The sequence below is a fragment of the Rhipicephalus sanguineus genome, chromosome 9 (assembly GCF_013339695.2).
Source record: "Rhipicephalus sanguineus isolate Rsan-2018 chromosome 9, BIME_Rsan_1.4, whole genome shotgun sequence".
In the NCBI taxonomy this organism is placed as follows: Eukaryota; Metazoa; Arthropoda; class Arachnida; order Ixodida; family Ixodidae; genus Rhipicephalus; species Rhipicephalus sanguineus.
The window spans coordinates 122,781,644-122,796,088 of NC_051184.2; the positions used below are offsets into that span (position 1 = coordinate 122,781,644).

Genomic DNA, 14,445 nt, shown 5'->3' on the forward strand with positions numbered 1-14,445 from the left:
ACCGGGATGCCATCAACTATGTCATTTATAAAAATAAGGAAGAAAAGTGGTCCAAGGACCGAACCCTGCGGGACACCAGAAGACACGGAAACTCTTCCTGAACAATGTTGGTTAAAAGAAACAATTTGTTGCCGACCAGTTATATACGACGAAATCCAAGATAATAGTTTAGGGTTTTGAAGTACTGAATTTAATTTATACAGTAGTTTGTTATGAGAAACCGTGTCGAAGGCTTTACGAAAGTCTAGAAGGATAGCATCAGTTTGATTGCCGTTGTTAATAGATACTGCAAAATCATGTCAAGTTCCAATGGCTGAAGCCGATCACCAGAAGACTGCGTTTATTACACATGGTGTACTGTTCGAGTTTAGCATCATGCCCTTTGGGTTTGTAACGCGCCTGATACGTTTGAACGACTTATGGATAATACGCGACGTGCTCTAAAGTGGTCTATCTGGCTCTGTTACCTCGACAATGTCGTGGTTTTCTCACATGATTTCCCTACGCACCTCCTTCACCTCTGGCAAGTTCTGACTTGTCTGACCAACGCTGGCCTTCAGCCTACCTTCAAGAAATGCCGCTTCGCTGCCCGGAAGCTCGTCATCTTAGGCCAGATCGTGTCCAAACACGGCGTATTACTTGACCCTGCAAAACTGCCCGCAGTCGCGGAATTTCGCAAGCGCACGACCACGATGGAACTTGGAAGTTGTGTAGGCCTATGCTCATATTTCCGGCGCTTTGTTCGCAATTTTGCATCCAACTTGTCACCGTTAACCCAGCTTCTTCGCGGCGGCGTGAACCTCTCCTCCTGGTCCCCTGCATGTGACGTCGCCTTCGCTACACTGCGCCGCATGCTCACCTCCCAACTAATCTTCGCCACTTCGATCCGACGGCTCCGACCGAAATACGCACACACGCTAGCGGGGTCGGGCTTGGCGCTGTCCTTGCTCAACGAATGCCCGGCTATTCAGAATACGTCGTAGCCTCGCTTGTTGCACGCTGACGAAATCCGAAACTAATTACAGCGTGACTGAAAAATAGTGTTTGGTTCAGGTGTAAGCGCTTGGAAAGATCCGGCCGTAGTTATACGGCCGCCCGTTCGATCTAGTGACCGATCACCACGCAATTTACTCCCTCGCCACGTTGCAAGACCTTCCTGGCCGCCTAGCGCGATGGGCACTCCGCATCCAGGAGTGCCAAATTCGCGTCGTATACCGCTGCGGACGCAAGTACTCTGACGCTGACGCCCTTTCCCGCTCACCTTTACCTCCAGATCCAGCGTGCGGAACCACTTGCGTCTACCCCTTGTCATCTGTCGATCTCGACTCCATTGCCACCGAACAATGTCGTGACCCGTAGATCGCATCTCTTCTTGGTTATCTAACTGGCATATCCACCTTTCCTGTATCTCGATCCCTCCGAAGTCAAGCTTTCCATTTCACCATTCGCAATCAAGTGCTTCATCGCCGCAACTACACTGCCGATGGCCGCCGGTTTGTACTGGTCATTCCACGCAGATTGCGATAGCAAGTATGCGCCTCGCGTCACGACGATCTGCAATGTGGCCACGCCGGGGTGTTCAAGACATACGAACACCTTCGCCATCGCTACTACTGGTGCGACATGTACAATTACGTGCGGAAATTCGTGCAGTGCTGTCCCGACTGCCAACGATGCAAATCAACACATTTACGTGCGACTTGCGCATTGCAGACGCTTCCATGATCTGCCAAGCCATTTGATCGCGTCGGCGTCTACCTGTACGGTCGTCTTCCAATGACACCACATGGCAATCGGTGGATTATAGTGGCTGTCGACCACCTGACACACGACGCCGTAGTGCCGCTTTGCCGAGCGCTAGCGCTCTGGATATCGCCTCTTTCAATTTAAGGGCACTTCACCCTTCGACATGGCACCCCTCGAGAGCTCCTTAATGACAGATGCCGCGCTTTCCTCTCCGAGGTCGTCAAACCTCTGCTCTGGGAATGGCACGTCATTTACCGGACAACCACAGCATACCACCTGCAGACTAACGGGCTCACGGATTGGTTTACCCGCACGCTCGCAGATATGCTCTGAATGTACGTCGCATTTGACCATAGCAACTGGGACCGCGTTCTCCTCTATGTAACATTCGCATACAATACCGCGATACAAACAACTACCGAATTTTCGCCTTTCTTTCTCCTTTGCGGACGCGAGCATTCACATACTATCGACACTCTGCTTGCCCGCCGTCTTAATGCTTCCGAGTGCTCACCTGTCTCCGAAGCTGCTCGACAAGCCAAAGATTGCCGCCAGCTAGCCCGCACATTTACATCGCAAAAGCGGCAACGCCAGAAAGAAAACCGCAGCCACACTTCCAGACCCTAGGTATGCCCCAGGGTCTCTTGAATGGCTATATGTCTCATACCAAACTACGGGACTTTCCTCAAAGCTCGTTCCAAGGTACGTGGGGCCTTACACCGTCTTGGAGAAAAAGTCTCCATTTAGTTTTCTTATCGAGCCATTTTCTCGATCGGATGACATGCGCCGGCGTGGACGTGCCATCGTCCATGTTTCCCGCCTCAAGCAGTACCATGAGGCTCTGCCTGAAACTTAATAGGGTGCCAGGATGGCTCCTTTTTCTGCAGGGGCGAAGTGAAGAAGATGCTCCTCCATCTAGCAGCATCCCAAACTCCGCTCGTGTTTCAGGTCGCTGCCTTATATAACAATCTTTACTAACGTTTCGGCAGGAGGGCCTGCCTTCGTATATATTGTCACGTGGTGTCGTGACGTCGACGGAGGCAGCAGTCAACACGTCCGAGATGAAACTTTATTTGCCCGAACTTGTGGCCGAGAAACTGAAAGTCAAGCTACAGCAATACACTGAGAGCGGCGAACAGAGCGTCGACCGTCGATCAACTGACAAGTGGTGAAGCGCGTCGGCATTTATGCATGTGGCGTCGAATATTCCAGCATTATCGCTGGTTGGCGCGCAAGCGCTAGAATATGCTCGATTGTTCGCGTCTTGCGCGCAATCTTAAGTAAACGATCTACAATAATCGCGAAGCTTCTGGAACAATGAAGCGCGGTTTGCGCTGAGCGTTGCTGACAGTCTTTGTGGGGAAAACCGAATGCAGCAAAAGTGATAAGAAGAAGCGCACGTGGCAATATATACTACGGACATAGTGAGCGACGCCAGCCCCCCACTCGCGAACGAGTTGGCACGCCACTGCATGAGTTAGGTCAGAAGTAAAGGCCGTACGTCTGTCGGTGATGAGGACCTCTGGGGCGCCATGACGAAGGATTATGTTCTCAACTAAGAACTTGGCTACCTCGGCGGCACTGCCTCTAGGTAAGCCCCTTGATTCGGCTTAGGGGGTGGGGTAGTCGGTAGCTACGGTGATCCATTTATTTCCGCACGTCGACATATGGAGCGTCTCTAGTACGTCTATCCCAATTTCCTGGAACGGTCGCCGAGGTGGCTCGATCAGCTGAAGAAAGCCGGCTGGTCTTGTTGTCGGCGTCTTGCGTCGCTGACAGTGTCGGTATGTTTTTTCCTAGCGAGTGACGTCGGCGGCAAACCGCGGGCAGTAGTACTTTTCCTGTATTTTTGCGAGCATGCCGGATACACCGATGTGTCCTGCCGTGAGATCGTCGTGCAGGGCGTGGAGGACTTCTGGTCGCAATGCCGAAGGTATCACGATAAGGTACTTTGTGGCCGTGCTTGTATTCATTGCTTAAATTTGTAAGCATCTGCTCTTTTTTTGTACGCGGAGCTCGGCTACTCCTCGTGCAACGCAAATGTCGCCACTGACCGATACGTGCTGGTCGCCCTGGATGATTGCTTCAAGTCTGTGGTCTCTTCGGTGCCGACGCAAATGATGACACTGGAGAGAGGCGGAACAGTGACCTGCTCGTCAAGCGCATGCAAGGCGTGGTTTCCTGGCGTCGTGTGGGGTGACAGCGCTTCTTCTGAGGTTAGTGTTGTCTACTAAGATCTCAGGTCGATGGTGGCACCATGGTGACTTAGAAAGTCCATCCCAAGTATCACAGCCCTGGAGAAATGCTGCAGGATTACTAAACACACAGATAAGTCCGGTTATTAATGGTGACTCTTGCGGTGCAGATTCCAGTCGCTGTTATTAGATGGCGTCTAGTGGCCCAGATTACGGGGCCTCGCCAAGTTATCTTAACTATCTTCGACCTCGTGGCGAACGGTCCACTGACGACGAAATAGGCGGCTCTACTGTCGACGACGGCAGTGACGTTGTGGCCGTCCAATAGTATGTCGAGGCCACTAGTCCGTCGTCTTGCGTTGCGTTTAGGTCGCGGCGTCACAGTAAGGTCGGTTAGGTCGTGGAGTCACAGTTAGGTCGGATTGTGGGGGCGCCCATCCTGTCCTTGTGTACTCTGGATGATTTGGGTCCCGATGCCTGGGAAATGCTGCTCGTCCTTGAGGTCTGGACTCAATATCATTGATCCGTCACGTCCTTCCGCGGCTGCTCGAGCTTTTCCCATCATCTGCGCCTGACGACACATGGCACTAAGAAACTGGTCGTGCACTCCTTGTCTGCTCTGCGGTGCTGACCGTCGCACGACTTGCATATTGGCTCGCACTGGTGCTGCTCATCTGCGTTCTTCATCTTACAACCTCTGCAGAGGTTTCAGCTGGGCGTCAACAGTTGTCAGCTCAGTCTTCCAGCTTATCACAGACGTAATAAATGTCAACGTGTTGGCGGTAAAGGGAGCATTTCAAACACAAAGGACCATATCTCACGAACATCGGTATTTGTGTCCTTCGAATGCTATGATGATTGTCCCAGTGTCCTTGATTATCTTGGCCTGCAGTGCCAGCGGGTTGTTCGCGTTCACAGAGTTTCGTTACTCAATGTCGTGCGTATCGCTTATGGGGATGCCACGAATCACTCCTTTACAAGTGTCGTGGGGTGCCGTGGCGCACGCGCCATGGCACCAATGTCGGTTTTGCCGCCAATGTCGATATCCTTGACCTTGAGGTATACAACAACCCTTCTTGAAGCTCTATGTTGGCCGGGGTGCTTGCCACCATGATGTTCTCCTGCAAATTGGGACAGATGATATACTGCATGGCATCCTCCTCTTCGACGCCGCACGCCAGTTCTACTGCGTGAGCCGCGGCTCCAGCGCCAATTCTGGAGATGGCTATACTCGGCGACAACTTATCTTGGCATTGGAGCGAATGCTACAGAGGCGGGGCATCCGCACATTTGTGTAACTACGCAAGTAGTTCGGCATCTTCCAGCCGATTTCATTTGCACTTTCGGTTTCGCTTGCTGGCATTGCTAGAGCGTTTAGCACGATGTATACATGCAGAATGGGAACATAGTGACATTGTGATCAGTCTGCGTAGATGCGCCTACCTACAGTACTTTATGTTGTCACGGGGTTGTTACGTCGACGAAGGCAGCAGTGGGCGTGTCGAAGATGAAACACTTTATTTGGCCGAACTTGTGGGCGGGAAACGAGCAGTCACAGTGTCATCCGTCAGTATTTCTGACAAGTGGTAAAGCGCTTCGGCTTTTATACATGTTCTATCGAATGTTCAAGCGTTATCGCTGGTGGCCACGTAATCTCTAGACTAATCGCGTACCGCGCGCAATCTTAACGAAAAGATCTTAAACAATCGTGACGCTTGCGGAACATGCATCGCCGTCTGCGCGGAGCATTCCAAACAGTCCAAGACATCAGGGATAACACACATGGCAATATGATGAACGCCGCCAAGTGCACACTGCAGCCTGAATACGGTGTTTGCTCGATTGTAACGCGATCACGATTTTAACGCGAGGGGCGTCTTTAGTAGCAAAAATTTGAAAAAAAAGCTCGCATTGCATTCGAATAAATGTGAAATGGAAGTACAATGATGCCGCTGAGTTGGGTTTAGATTTAAAAAGAGACTGACGCACATTATTTTATCAAGCTTCGCTGGTCACACACCTTCACAGAGCGTAACGGCCACCAATGTTTTTCCATCTGTACATGCTGTATGTAACAGGTATTGTTCACAATACCCGCTGTCACTGGTAGAAAAAAATAAACCATAAAAACATTCATTTGTTTTAAAAAATAAACCATAAAAAACATTCATTTGTTTTATTAGATTGGATCCGGGCGTGATTTGAAAGAGCAAGAAAGCAAAAGGCAAGTAATTAAATTTTTGCAGCAGAAGGCACATTGCGAACAAAAAGACCAAAGGTTCTTGCTATAAATCAGGATTTTCCAATCGCTTCGTTACCAACTCAGTCTTGTCTAATTCACAAATCAGTTTATATTTTTCAAATTAACCATTGTATCCGACAGCAAAAGCATTTCCACATAGGTATTCAAGAGCAAATAAGAAAGCTTTTCTCCAGTGGGGAATACAATATTTTGGACACCCTATGTCAACATATTAGTTTGCATTTATGGTACAGAACTTCATAACCATAACAAAATTTTACTGACACTCATAACATTATTGCCCTTGTGACATAGAACATGATAACCATTAAAACCTTTTTCTGGCAGTCGATGTCAACATGACATTTTACACATGTGAGTCGTGACACAGAACATAAACATAACAACGTTCAGCTGGAAATCCATGGCAACTGATACATCGAACTTGTGACCATAGGTCGGCAAAAAACAAAAAAACTGGAGCTTACTTAATCAAGAATAATATTTTGCTCCGAGAGCTCACTGCGACTCAGACTCACCAAATTTTCGTCATACGGACTACCTAGACCTTTTCTCGACCAGACTCATTCGAGCTTAAACTTTTTTTATTTACGTAGAATAAACATAACATGAGAAGGTAGGCTACAATAGAGCCGGCTATCTATCCAAGAAGAAGAAAGATGTCACAACAAGAAAAATTTAAAGAAACAAAAAATAGAAAAAGAAAAACAATCAGCTCAACTATGCACATATACAACATACGTCGTAGAACTTACCACTGACGGAGTCCAAGGGCAGAGTCCAGCACATACAGGGTTGTGTCCCATAACACCTAGGATGCAGTCCACACAGCCAGTCTCCCATACAAGGACATATGACATGACCTAAGAGTATTCTCAATAATACAATCCTATGAAAGTAAAAAAAAATGACAATCGTAAGCAGTTCAATAAGTATGTACCAATTAAATATCCCAAAGAGCACTCATAGCTCGACTTTGATTGTCAGAATTTGCCCATGGTTCAAAATAAGAGTGGTCGCTTGTCAAGTCTCTTGAGTCGATCACTAAGTCGAACACGCTGTCCTTCATATTTCGGGCATTCTATAAGGAGATTCTCCACTGATGCATCAGAATTATCACAATGGTCGGTGGTATTGCTCAGCAGAATAACTATTTTTTATAAGCAAATCTAAACACGCAAGAGTAGGAACACATTGATAACAAGGAAAGCCAGGGTAGAATAACTAAGTAAATGAGTAAATAAAACACAAATCTGACAAGTGGTTTCACAATTTCAGGTCCCCATTGCGACACAAATGAAACAAGGCAGCAAGCGCCATTGACATGAGATCAAAAAGAAAAGGGAACCTTATTTTGAACATTGAAGTCTCAACTAAGCAATGTGGTTCTCGCTGATGCAGCAGATAATGTCAACGTTCACGACCAAGATAATCATATGTCAGCTACCATGACGGTACAGCGCTTACAGTAAACAACCCCAGAGGTTAAAATCTCTACAACCTCAAGCACAGCATGCCTCATAATCACAACGTGGTTTTGGCACACAAAATCCCAGCAGTCATTGTAACATCACGATAACGTAACCAGAACATGCAGGAAGTGCAACAAAAGAGATCAGCAGCGGAAATCACAAAGAAGTGAATGAGCGATAAAGATATAAAGAAACAGGATTTAACGATAGTCCTCAAAAACACAATGACAGTTTCTGGTTGGGTACATGTGCAATCATTTGCTCGAAGCATTGGCAAGGCACACATGGAGATGTCACGGCAGTTCATCAATTCCTCTCATATCGGAGCTGCTCGACTCATCTGAAAAACTTCAGTCTGTGCACAATGACATGATGAGACTTTCTGTTTGGCTGTGTATAATGTCATCACGCTCCCATGCCTCATCCTCAAGCCTCATCACGTGAGTGCAGTCATGAAGCCAGTTCTGTTAGGTCACACTTGCGATTACTTCCTGCAGCAGCTTCTCGACAGATTCAATCTTGAAACCTGTGTCCCTTGAAGCAACATAGCCTTTGACTTGGCACCATACAAGCTCTATAGGACTTAGCTCTTAGTGGTAAGGAGGCAAGCGCGCAACCTCATGCCCGGCAGCACTGGCAAGTTTGTCAACCTGCTAAGCAAGGAAAAGATGCTTAATCTGCTTAACGAGCTGCAGCAGTTGGACTGGATTTCCGCTTTTCTGGATGATAAGCTTGGTAGCTTCTCATCCTGCGCACTGTGATACGGCACATTATCCATCACGATCACACTGCGTGGCTTGATGTTCGGTAGCAGCTCTTCAACAAATCATTTCTGGAAACGCGAAGCATCTATTTCTGTGTTGTAATCACAAGCGCCCTTCTTGGCACGGCACACTAGGGCGGCTCCATCAACAAAGCCTTCTGCACTTACAGCATGCAAAAAGATAAGGCGTCCTCCTTTACCAATCGGTGCACGGAGGCCAGTTTAGAGCCCTTGACGAAATGCGTCTTGCCGAGTCATAGCGCTGGTGTCTGCCCAAACTCTCCCCCTTGTATGGCCGGCGTTTACCTAGGTCTCATCAAGGTAGTAGAGGGTCCTGCAAAAGAGACAGCAGTCTTATTGTTAATAGCGCACTTTCACTGCCAAGAGCCCATTAACAAAGCAGACAGCCTTAATCCGAGGTTATGCCTCTGTTTAAGGGCCAAACAAAGTACACTGACAAAACCTATGTGAATACATATGACATAAATAATCTGGCAAAACTCTCTGTGAAAGACTGAAACCAATGTTTAGGAAAGTTGTTTCAAGCTGCCAGAAGCGTAGACAGAGGGTGGCACTCCAGGCCTGTGCCTTCCTACCCCCCCCCCCCCCCCCGATTTTTTCCCCACGGAATACAGATCACAATACAGCACTCGACCACATAGTCCAGCCCGGTGCCAGCTCAGACGAAAGTGGTACCCCCCGCCGTAAAAAGTTTCTGCCTACACCCGTGCAGGCTGTACAAAAAAGCTGATGCAACCACGTCCCCAATCCCCAAATACGCGCGCAGCGTATTCGCTCAATAAAATCTACAATTCAGAGGGTCATCACTAGCTATTCCTTTCTCCAAGCCATTGAGATTCCTTGCCCGTACGCGAAAAAAAAACGGCAGCAAGTCTTCTCAAACGATGCAACGGGAAATGCTGCAATACACAACGCTCAGTTAAGCCTAGACCACATGCAACGGAATCCTCGGCGAATACTATTATTAATCGTACAAGCGCAAGCATGAACAGCCACCCTATCTTAATGGGGAATTTCGCTGCTACTTATCAGGATTATGTAAGGCTTTCGATCACTCACGTCAATAGCACAGGTTTGGCGATCAAAAATGCATAGCATACCTATCGTTTTCGCTAACCAGTAGGTACACACGCATGCTCACCATTCGCGTCAACCTTTTTACCAACAATCACACGTAGTGAACAGAACGTTTGCAGAAATAAAAAGCCGGCAGATCCCACGCATTGTGGCAATCGATGCAATGCGAAGCAGCCAGCAAAGACCTGCATAAATCGTCTTGTATGTCATTGAGGAAAATGAGTGTCAAGGTTTTCATGTTAACTCCTATTGTTTATGTTCTTCACACAGTAACGTCGCGCAATACCAACTTCGGGGTCGATCAAGCTAGAGAAACGGCCGCCAGCGCCCCATGAGCGTTTGCACGTAAGTCATGCTATACATGACATACGTGTCACGACTTTCATGTTAACTCGTGTTATTACGTTCGTCACATAGTCAAGTCGCGCAATACCAATTTCGGGGTAGATCAAGCTAGCGAACGGCCGCCAGCACCCCATGAACGTGGCACCTAAGTCATGCTGTACATGACATGCGTGTCATGATTTTCATGTTAACTTGTGTTTTTATGTTCGCCACACAGTCACGTCGCGCAATACCAATTTCGGGGTAGATCAAGCTAGCGAAACGGCCGCCAGCACCCCATGAACGTGGCACCTAAGTTATGCTGTACATGACATGCGTGTCATGATTTTCATGTTAACTTGTGTTTTTATGTTCGCCACACAGTCACGTCGCGCAATGCCAATTTCGGGGTAGATCAAGCTAGCGAAATGGCCGCCAGCGCTCCATGAGCGTGGCACGTAAGTCATGCTGTACATGACATGCGTGTCATGATTTTCATGTTAACGCGTGTTGTTATGTTCCTCACACAGTCACGTCACAAGATACCAATTTTGGTGTATATAAATCTAGCGAAACCGCCGCCAGCGCCCCATGAGCGTGGCACGTAAGTCATGCTGTACATGACATGTGTGTCATGATTGTCATATTAACTCGTGTTTTTATGTTCGTCACACAGTCACGTCGCGCAATACCAATTTCGGGGTAGATCAAGCTAGCGAAACGGCCGCCAGCGCTCCATGAGCGTAACACGGAAGTCATGCTGTACATGACATGCGTGTCATGATTTTCATGTTAACTCGTCTTCTTATGTTCTTCACACAGTCACGTCGCGCAATACCAATTTCGGGGTAGATCAACCTAGCGAAACTGCCGCCAGCGCTCCATGAGCGTGGCACGTAAGACATGCTGTACATAACATGCGTGTCATGACTTTCATGTTAACTTGTGTTATTTATGTTCGTCACACAGTCACGTCGCAAGATACCAATTTTGGTGTATATCAAGCTAGCGAACGGCCGCCAGCGCACCATGAGCGTAGCATGTAAATCATGCTGTACATGACATGCGTGTCATGATTTTCATGTTATGACTTGTCATTTATGTTCGTCATAGAGTCATGTTACGCCATACCAATTTTGGTGCACATTCGATGAACCAAGCGACCAGGAGAGCACAAAGTCGTAGGCGGCTAGATAGATAGATAGATAGATACGCTCAAAGTCGCAGAAGTTCGCTAAGAAATGCTTCGCATTTAAAAAGAACGTAAGAACTTACCGCCGCTGCCTCTGCATTTCTCGGATGGTCCGGAGGCACTCTCGACGCCAAGCAACGATGTTCTGTCTCTCAAGAAACGCGGAATTCCTTGTTCTGTTTCGGAAGGCGATTCCGAAGTCGTTCAGCATTCTTTGATTCGTACGAGTGCTGACGCTGGGCATGTTCATATCAGGATCGCTGATCACGTCGTTGCGTAGCTTCTCGGCCGTACGTATTTCAGTGCGCATGAAGTAGCTGTGCACTCTGCGCCGCAGTGCTGCCAACGAAAACGTGTCATAGCGCAGCGGCCGCGTCTTGCCGGTGATGCGCTTCTCAGCTTGGCCCGAGAAATTGAATTTCTTTTGACCTTTGGGGAGGCAAGTGGGGCCAGCAGAGCTTCACCCTTGATTCGCTTAACTGTTCCCTCGCTCACTTCGGTGAGCTCGGCGACATTCCGGCACGCTTCGTTTGTAGTCAAGTCAGGCTGATGGCCCCTCACTCCAGCGTAGACATTGCAGATAACTTGCTTGGTCTGTTTTGATTGCCACTTTCTATCACATTTAGAGCACAGCTTCTTTGGAGAACGAAACGGCGAGCTTGCGGCGGCACACGGTTCAGGCGGCAAAGCTTGGACGCCATGTTTACCGAGCGAGCAAGCGTGAGGGAAACGTGGTGCTGTCGAAGAAATAAAAAAGAGAGAAACAAAATTGAAGTTTAAAATACCTTTTCTTTACGAGTTTCGGAGCCGGCTGGGGAAACGCCAGAATCACTATCGCAGAAAGTGATTGATGATATATTTCGAGATACATTAGGAGTGAAGGTATCCTCTATAGAAAGAATTCATAGAGTTGGCCGTCCGCGTACTAACAAGCCGGGCCCTGTGATTTTAATGTTGTTTGACCATCGCGAAAAAAATTCCATTGTGAGCAACTGCTTCAAATTAAAGGGAAAGCACATATCAGTCTCTAAGGATTTCTCGACCGCCACTAGAGAAGTTGACTGATATCAGGCGAGATGGGACTAAGGTAAAACTAATCTACAATAAAATGAAAATAAGCAGTGAATTGTACGACTGGGATGAAACTAAAAAACACGACTACCGAGTAATTAACGCCGCGGTAACGGCGAACAACGGGCCGTCAGCTTCGGGCAGGCGTGAGAACCGCGGAATGAAATAAAGGCCTCAAAAATACTTTGCGATGTCTTAACCTAAATGCCCGAAGTATAATAAAGAAAACAGCTGACATAGAAAGCGTAGTTGCCGCTTACAGCCCCCATGTGATAGTTATTACGGAAACGTCGCTGCAAGGCGACATAAGTGACTCAGAAATCGTACCGCACGGATACCGTATCTACCGCAATGACCGTGACTCCCGCGGTGGCGGTGTTGCTATTTTGTACATGGACTCGTTGCGTGTTGCAAGACTGCCAGATATTACCAGCATTGAATGCGTATTGGTGAAAGTTCACTTCGAGGTCTTTCATTTGGTAATTGCCGGACTTTACCGCCCGCCGAACAGTGACGGCACATTTTTTGAGGCGCATAACGAATCCGTGAGCATGAACTGTGCTTCTAGCCTTGTACTAACTGGAGATTTTAACAGTCCACTAATTACTTTGACGGTGATTTTCCTGAAGCACTCTGTGCTTCCGCTAAGCCACTCGTAGACATTGTTTATTACACGGTGTATCACAGTTAGTAAAAAAAATTACACCATCTCCCGCTAAAGAGGACCATGAGGCGATGGGAAGCCGGAGCACTTGCACGATCGCGTTCCGTTGGCGTTCGCTGGGCAAGCTACCGACCTCGCGTCGTGGAACGCGAAGAGGAACACTACGCGCGTCGTGTCTTCCCTCTAGCCTGGCCGTTCATTCTCACAGGGCGTGCGGGGGACGTCGACAGGCGCGCGAGAGGGAGGCAGCGTAGGAGAGGAGAGAGAGGGGGAGGGGACGTGAATGCGCTGTCCCTCATCGCGGCGCTGCGCAGGAAAGAATTTCGGCATGTCGAGCCTGCATTTCAGAGGAGCCAACCGAGGCAAGCGCTGTACTGATCGCGCGCGGCGCCCTGCCCTTTGTAGGAGAGGAGACTAGAGGAGGAGAGTAGCGTATGCGCCGTGAGAGCAGAAGCGAGAACGCAGGAGAAGCGCAAGCAGGTGCTGGTACAGTAGTGGAGAGAGGAACGCGCAGCTGTTGGAGAGAGGGAAGGAGGAGAGTCGCGCATGCGTAGTGTGAGTGCGGACCACAACGCTGCGTGCGGATGACAAACCCCCGAGCAAGAGATGCTTCGCATCTAAAACGCCTACAAGAATAAAAGGTGATAGTTGATCAATTTTGGATCTCTTTATAATTAGTGACAGTGTTCTTGATCGTGACCAGAGTGTGGACATATTTAAAGGTATCTCAGACCACAAGCTGCTGTGCTTACATCTCGAGGTGAAATTCCGATCAAGGCTGGCAAAAAAAAGAGTCTATTCCGGTGTTTTCACGTGCTAGTGATGTTAATATTTTGGATGTTCTAGGTAGTTTTTTTTACCTCGTTTTAGGAATCAGATGCGTCTAGTGTTGAACATATGTGGTGCTTTTTTAAAAACCTAGTATTGACTTGTGTAAAAAAGTTTATCCCACCAAACGACACTTGCAGAGTACACCTAATCCATGGATGACGAAAGAGATTGCACGTCACCAACGTATGTTAAACAGAGCGGAAAGGCAATACAGACGGTATCCATGCTCAAGTGGTTCAGATAAGATATCGCAGTTACGCGAACAACCAAAGAACAGCAATAAAAAGGCGAAGGATTTTTACGGACACCTTCGTCCTAAAAACTTCCTTAAAACTTCACCAGAAATATTTTGGCGACACTTTTCGCCAAAGAAGAAAGACCCGGCTTCTCTATCGGTCGATGGTGTCCCTGCGACAGATAACGCATCAATTGCCGAAGCGCTTTATGCTTATTTTGTTTCCGTGTTTCTCGCTGACGACGGTCGTGCACCGAAATTTAGCAAATTTGATCACAGTGAACCTATTGATAATGTGTCTATATCTGAAGAAGGCATACTAGCACTACTGCTAAAATTAGATGACAAGAAATGACCAGGCATATACGGTATACCAAATGCATTTTTAAAGCGTTATGCGCAATGGTGTTCGAAATATCTATGTCTGTTATTCAAGAAATCATTGTCTAATGCGGATCTTTCGTGTGACTGGAAGTACGCAAAAATCACGCCAATCCCTAAAACAAGCGCACCATCAAATCCGTCATCATACAGACCGATCTCCTTATTATGGACATGCGCGAAGGTACTAGAGTACATAATTTTTAAACA

General features: G+C 47.8%; 1 pseudogene; it reads left to right on the forward strand.

Annotated features, from left to right (window-relative positions):
• The window catches only part of LOC125759975 (uncharacterized), a 37,310-nt pseudogene that overhangs the window by 3,015 nt on the left and 19,850 nt on the right, over positions 1-14,445 (forward strand).